Source organism: Panthera uncia, chromosome F1, assembly GCF_023721935.1.
Source record: "Panthera uncia isolate 11264 chromosome F1, Puncia_PCG_1.0, whole genome shotgun sequence".
Lineage (NCBI taxonomy): Eukaryota > Metazoa > Chordata > Mammalia > Carnivora > Felidae > Panthera > Panthera uncia.
The window spans coordinates 18,605,427-18,613,088 of record NC_064813.1 but is presented as its reverse complement, the minus strand read 5'-3'; the positions used below and the strand labels follow the sequence as shown (position 1 = coordinate 18,613,088).

General features: G+C 42.3%; 1 long non-coding RNA gene across 1 annotated transcript; it reads right to left on the bottom strand.

Moving 5' to 3' along the window:
* Positions 1 to 1,969: 1,969 nt before the first annotated feature.
* On the bottom strand, positions 1,970 to 5,715 carry LOC125925183 (uncharacterized). The gene is made up of 3 exons (XR_007458726.1): positions 4,350 to 5,715; positions 2,627 to 2,716; positions 1,970 to 2,372 (listed from the first exon to the last, which is right to left on the bottom strand). It is a non-coding gene; the product is annotated as an uncharacterized LOC125925183 (long non-coding RNA).
* Positions 5,716 to 7,662: the final 1,947 nt, after the last annotated feature.

Genomic DNA, 7,662 nt, shown 5'->3' with positions numbered 1-7,662 from the left:
GTGCCACACCTGCTACCACCATTTGGTCTGTGGTATCTTAACAGTTTATTTTCTGTTCCTTTATTCCTTGTTTCCTCTGTGTTTCCCTTCCATCTTCTGTAGAAGGCTCTGTGTATACACGATCGTTTTTGCAGGTAAGTACTATAGGTAACATTTGCTATTCATTCATAGCACCAGGGCTGAACATGGTAGGCAATCAATAAACATTTGTTTGATTGATGAAGATTCCCCGTTTGAGAATGCACAGGGCAGAAAGGTGCCAAAATGAATCCCCTAAAAGGGCAGGAGAACGAGGTCTAGTGCGGTTGCAGCGCTGTCCAGGAGCATTTTAATGTGACAACTGGAGTCCACAAGCCCATCGGGGACCCCCTTCAGTCCATGTGTCAGGGGCTTAAACAACTACATTCTGAGCATGCAGCCTCACCAGGATAGGGAGGGAAGAGACTTTGGCCCTTTAAAGTCAATTTTGTGAAATAGATCTCGATCCAGCAGGGACGATGTTAAGAAGCAATTAAAAAAAATGATTGTCATTATTTTTACCTGCATCCTGTTTCTGGCTGTGCCGCTATCTTGTGAAGGGGTCTTGGCACATATGCGGTTTTTGAGTGCCAGTTTTCCCATCTGTAAAATAATCCCTGTCCTTGATCCTCAGCTCACAGAGGTGTTTGGAAGCCCAGGGAGGTAATGTCTGTGCTGTGCTCGCAGGATCCTGGACAAAAGGCATTGTATAAATAAAGGCGATCACTCCTATTATAGTGTACACAGTGGTTCAGAAGTGTGTTTAATGCCTTGTCCCCTTTCCTTCTGTTTCCTTGCCCTAATGTCTCCCCTATGCTTGTACCCAGGAGCACAACTGTTCTGATCTAGCTGCAGTCAGATTAATTGAACAGGAGCCTTTGAAATCCCACCTAGTTTACTCAGCCTGCTTATCTTTCAAGGCTTTTGCAAGTTCTTCTCTTTATTGAGAAAGGGAAAAAGGAAAAAGACATCACTTGGAATGACAACTGCTTGGTTCCTTTATCAGGTCAGCTTTTTTCCTGAAAGGTCCCCCTGCCCCTCAAGTGATCTCATCCCAAACTCCCCCCCACCCTGTGATGGCTGGATGCAGGAATCTCTGGTTGGGTTGCCTTGGCAACAACTTCTGTTTGTTGCAGGTTCCAGTTAGTGTTGGGTCCTCATCATTGTTTTTCCCTCTGCCTCATGATACAAGAGAGGCAATCAACTCTGTGAATTAGGTAAAACAAAGGAAACAGTCCAAAGAGTGATAGGAGGGAAAGGGAAGAGCAGGCAGAGAAAACCCCTAGAGGGGTCACTGTTGGGTCTTTAGAACCTACCAGGTAGTTATACATTGAATGAAGACAAAAACAAAAAGCCAGGAAGCAATTTATCTAGAGTGATTTGAAGGCAGGTATGTGGAGATTTTGATGTGATAGTCTAATTCCAATGAGAATCATAAGAACAGGGGACTTCCTAAGCAGAGCTGAATCTCTTCCAGGTAGACTGAAGAACCACACTTGATACATGTTCTCGCCCTCAATGAACTTAGACTTTGGGAATCCACTGACATTTACTGAGGGCCTGCTCAGAGCTGGGCTCTATGGCTAACAATTTGGCGAAAACCTTCCCTAGTGTCCATATAGCACACATGTCCTTCAAGCACAAACACTATTCAAGTGGTTTTGCTGAATGTCAGCTTGTTATTTGTTTCTGTTTTTATAGCATTTCTTCATTTGGAAGACGTGGCATATGTCTACAAGAAAAGACAAGTTCAAGACCCATGAGTTTGAGAGAGGAGAGCATTCTGACCCACCTTAACTGCTATTCTTCGAAAACCTGCACACGTAAGTAAGCAGCTATTTATTCTTTATGTTGATGCCAAGTACAACTCTTACATCGCAGTAAGAGCAAGGTGGATTGAATAGGAATGAATTAGTTTTTTTTTTAATTTTTTTTTTAACATTTATTTATTTTTGAGACAGAGAGAGACAGAGCATGAGCAGGGGAGGGTCAGAGAGAGAGGGAGACACAGAATCCAAAACAGGCTCCAGGCTCTGAGCTGTCAGCCCAGAGCCCGATGCAGGGCTCGAACTCACGGACCACAAGATCATGACCTGAGCCGAAGTCGGACGCCCAACCGACTGAGCCCCCCAGGCGCCCCAGGAATGAATTAGTTTGAATGCCAACTACAGGTGTAAACAATGTATACATTTCTCATCTTTTTATTCATTCGCTCACCAAAGACTAGTTATTCGCCAGGCACAGTCACAGGCACTGTAAGTACAGGAGTGAGGAAAGCAGTAGGACATCTCTGCCTTCAGAGACGCCGTGCCCTCTCTCGTCCCCACATCAATGCTGGTGCTCGCCAAGTGCTCCTGCATTAGCAGAAAGATTAAATGGAGGATCTAGAGTGGCCACACCTGAAATTTACCACAACATTACACAACTTCAGGGTTGAAGGGGCCTTCAGAGACCTTTATCTCCAACCTCCCACTTAAAACCCGAATTCCTGGTTCAAGCATTCCTTGGAGGTGGGAGCCACCCTCCCGCCGTTCTCTCATCTGTTCCTTCTTGTCTAGCAGCACCTCTGCTGCCCGAACTTTCCCCAGATCTGTCCACCACGTCTCACCTGTCACAACCAGTGGTCTCCTCGCAGGTGCCCCTGCTTCCATTCTTCTCCTCCTCCTTAATTCCTTCTCCACACAACTGGCAGAGTGGTCTTTCAGAAACAGAATTCAAATCGTGTCTTCTCTGCTTAAAACCCTCCAAAGGTCCTCTTTGCACTTAGTTTAAAATCCCAACTCTACCCCGTTCCATAAATCACTGACATGCTTAGACCTGCACAGGCTCTCTGACCTTACTCCCCTGACCTCCTGGCATAACATATACCTCTATCTAAGGAAAAGTGCTTTGACTGCTTATGTTGTGTACTGTCCTCAAACTGCCCCCCACCCCCCGTCGCACACACCACAACACACACTAAAATCCAAGCTCCTTGGCAGCCTGTAGTTTGATTTGTTCATATCTGTTTTTTTAAGTTTATTACTTTTGTGTGTGTGTGTGTGTGTGTGAGAGAGAGAGAGAGAGAGAGAGAGAGAGAGAGAGAGAGAGGCAGGCAAGGGGCAGAGAGAGAGAGAGAGGGGGAAAGAGAGAATCCCAAGCAGGCTCCACACTGACAGTTCAGAGGCTGAAGTGGGGCTTGAACCCACAATGGGTGAGATCATGACCTGAGCCAAAATCAAGAGCCCAACACTTAGCCAACTGAGCCATCCAAGTGCCCCACCTCCATTCATGTCTATTTATAAACGTGTCTCGTGTATTAGGCATTCATAATTATTTTTGAATTAAAAAAATCTAGCGTCTTTAGTATCTTTTTAAGAGTGACAAGGTACTATCTGTATTAGGGTACCCAGTGTATATATGATTCCAAAGTTTGTTTAGTTTTTCTTCTATTGTGCAAAAGTTTCTTTCTCTGCCACACCAACCCATTGACTTTGTTCTGTTATATGCAGTTAACCCATTTCCTGTCCATGGAAGTTCATTTAAATATTCACATGGCTTAAATATTCACATCCGCTCTCCAGACTAAACACACAGAGTCCTTTAACCCTGTAAAGGTCTTGTGCTGATTTTCAAACCCTTTTCTCTCCTGCCTCCCTTTCTCTTGAAAACTACTGGTTTGCCTAGTTCCCCCTTATAGTGTAGGGCTTGGCTCAGTTGGGTATCACAGCAACCCAAGGAAGAAAAGATGAGCCAGTTAACAAGAAATGTTTAGCTGCTGAAAAAGAAACTTGATCCAACGTTATAAAATGTTTATCGATCACTTTCTCGAAACTGATTTCATGTCTGCCCAATTAAACCTAATTGAGGCCTCTCATCTGCCAAGCCAAGTATACCTTCTATCAGATTTTGAGCATCAACTCGGTGTGCATATAGGTGGGAAAAGTTGAAACTAATTCTCTGTTCTTAATTGCTCCTAATACATGTTGGTCCCCAATAAATGTGATATCAAAATAATTATAATAAGATTATATGGAATCTAAGACATGGTAATTAATGAAGAAGTATTTGAACTGTCAGTGGTGTCTTGAGCCCTAAAGGGAAAAATAATAACCTGACAATATAAGTGAAATATGAGATCAACCAATTAATTAGAATAATTTGATCTGGTGCTCTGAAAGTAGGCCAATTAAAATGCATTGTTGTTATTTAACATTAAGTAAGGTGCTAGATCCTGAACACAGTTGGAAAGTAGACCTTATTCCTACCCTCAGGGAACTTAAAGCTAATTTAACAGTTGCATATAAAAGGGCAGAGGAATGGGAGGGGTGGTGTTGACTTGATTTACTTACTGGAGCTCCTTCTCTGGCATTGGGTTGAGGCTCAGGAGAGCTGTTACCACCCCTGTGCTCTTCTGACCTTCTCTTCCCTCCTTCTTCTAGCTGTTCTTGGAGTGTGGGAGGAATCCCTTTGAGTTCAATAGAGTTCAGAAGAAATGGGTTAAAAAAAAAAAAAAACTTCCCAGAAAATACTAAGTTTTCTATAGTTGAGCTAGTTAGTGGAAAAGAAGAACCCAGATATTGTTAGTGCCTTTGATAATTCATCAGGAACAATTAATTGGCTACTAATGAAACAACAGAAGCAACCATACAAAAAAACTGAAATCATTTTTCCTTCTAGCATACTTAAGGGAATGCATGTGCCTACCCTCAACTTTAATGAGGGTGCAAAAGATAAAGCACAAAGTAGCCCATTAACTGTGCATTTAACTTTAATGAAGGCTGATCTCTGCAATAAATAATAATAAGTGTATTTATAATTTGCAAAAAAATCCTTGAAACTTTTTTAAGCCTATTCCTTGTGAAAGACTAAGGTTTCATGCTCTCCCCTCCAACACCTTGTGTACAGTGTCGGATGATTAATATTTTGATGTCATAATGCTGTCCCTGAAAAGAGAATCTTCCATTCCTTCCATCTCACTAGAAGGAAACATAGAATGCCCTCCTCTCCCCCTTTCCTTCTCTCTCTCTCTCTCCTCTCTTTCTTCTTCTTCCTTCTTTCTTTCTCTCTCTCTCTCTCCCTCCCTTCCTCCTTCCCTCCCTCCCTCCTGGAATACCTGTTTCCCTTTGGGGTGCCCTTTGAACTGCTTCTGTAACAATTCAAGTAGGTTGTGTTGAGATATTCATCTTCCTCTCTTCTCCTTGGGAACCACTGTGCCATTCATATAGAAGATGTTAGGGAGATCTGCCTCTGCCTAGATACCAACCATGGCTCTCTGGCTCAAAGGAGACTCACACTAAGGTTTAGAGCTGACAAACATCATGCTTTCATTAAAGCACTCGGCAGGGTAATATGCCAAAATGGATGATAATTTGCTAAAATGTGTTGTAGGATGTTCAAGCACACTAAATTATTGTGCTTAAGGACAAAAGAGCTCTAAACTCATCTCCTAAGACTATTACCAATTCACCAAGCAACATGAACCAGCATCTACCTATATTCCACTTATGTATCCATGATTCTAGATTAAGAAGTACAAGGATTTGCCTAAAGCAACAGCACTGTCCACAGCTTGACTTGATTTCTTGATGCATATTTACATGAAAACAGAATGCTAATGGTAATAAAAACTCTGAGTAATTGTTCTCTTTCTTACTAAAGTTTACTAAAACTAAGTGCTTTCCATGCATTATTTCATTAAATCCTCACAGCCTGTGAAGTAGACATCATAATTAATTCCCATTTTATAGAAATAAAGAAATTAAAGTCTAAAAATTAAGTAACATGGTAATTTGCAGAAGAAAACACTCAAATCCAAATCTGTCCAGAATGAATTTTTCTTCTTTGAACCTCTGTGCTTTATTGTCTCTTTGTAAATAACATGCCAGGGTATGAAGGCAGTAATCGTTGCTTGGGCATACATGGTTATGATAACTTACACATCATTGCTTTCTCTAATGTACACGTCAATATGCTTAGTCCTTTTGTCTACCTATTTAGTCTCTCCTTATAATCTTTACATGCACTGTAGGCATACTTGATTATTGTAATAATTTTACAACAAATTACTGAAACCTAAAGGTGTTAAGCATCTACATGGTGCCCACTTTTTCTCCATTGTGTCCATGGTCATATTTGTACTATGTCCCCAGTCATCTAATTAACTGAGATTACTTATGTAAAATTTTACTTTATTTTCCCCATCAGCCCAGTCTGAAGCAGTAAATTGTACCTATACCTCTGCTCAGAAAGAAGAAATAGAAAAGAAAATGGTGTAGTTTTGTGGTTTTTTTTTTTTTTTTGACACTTACAATGTATCACTTTCTTTGTCCTGAGGGCTAAAATAATATTTGAAATTGCAGCAAATTGGGATCTCAGGGCCAAATCTATCTTCTTCTGTAGAGTTTTCTACTCTTCCTTGAAATTCCTTGGTTTTCCATTTATTTAGTATTGCAGATTTAAAGTTTGGATCCCCTAAGTAATCTGTACAAAAGCCCCTTTCTACCTCAGTTCCCCAACCTAGCAATCATAAGCCACACACCCTCAGGGAAGCTTTGTTTGCTTGGTTTTCATCTGATGATCTTGAATTCTTAGCACTCAAAGGGGAAAGTCTAAGGCACAAATGCCATGGAACATGGAGGAAATTATCTGAGCGTTCCTTAGGCTAGTGAGGTAACAGTGTCTTCAGGTAATAATGGGTGAATTATCCAGTTCCTGCCTCCATTCCGTGACACCAATGGCGGAGGGAAATTATGAAACAATAATCAGAAGGCCTTGATAACTGATGAAATGTGGAGGACAAGAGAGAAAGAGGTCAAGATGATGGAAACATTGCACTTAGGTAAGTGGGAGAATGATGATGTCATTAACAGAAGTGGAAAGTCAGAAGGAGGAGCCACAAGGGATGAAGGGAAGAGGGATAAGATAATGATGAATTAGCTAGAAAGTTGTTGAGTTGGAGACAATGCTGGAAAATTAAGTACTAAGTGTCTGGTGGGCAGTTTGAATGGTAGAAATAGATTTTAGGAAAAAGGTCCAGGTAGGAGATAAAAATGTGAAGGTCATGTGAAAATGAATGATGGGGCACCTGGGTGACTCAGTCGGTTGAGTGCCCCACTCTTGATTTTGGCTCAAGTCATGATCCTATTATGCCCAGAATTCGTGATCCCCAAAGGTCACCAGGGAGCCAAGTCCGATGCAAAAGCAAAGAGCCTATTTATTTGAGCTAGCTTGAGCTCAATCCCCTACCTGCACCAAGGCAGCGGTGAGATGCCGGAGAGAGAGAGCGTGTTTCAAAAGCACAAAGTTTTTACAGGGGTCTAGGGGGAGTTGGGGGGGTGATGGTCATGGCCTTAGCCGATTGGCTGAAGAAGGATCAGAGTCCCGTTGCGCAGGTTGCCGGGCATGGGTTGAACGGGAAGTTTGAAGGGTGAGCGGGAAGTTATTCAAGGGGAGGAGGCATGGTCTGAGGTTTGAGCGGGAATTTCTTTCTGCGGTTTTTCCGAAAAGGGGGCTATGTCGGGGACATAGTCACTCAAGATGGAGGACACAGAACAAAATGGAGTCGGCCGGTCTAGGTCCACTCTTTCAATCCCAGCTCATGGAATCAAGCCCCATGTCAGGCTCAGTGCTGAGCATGGAGCCTGCTTGAGGTGCATTCGCTCT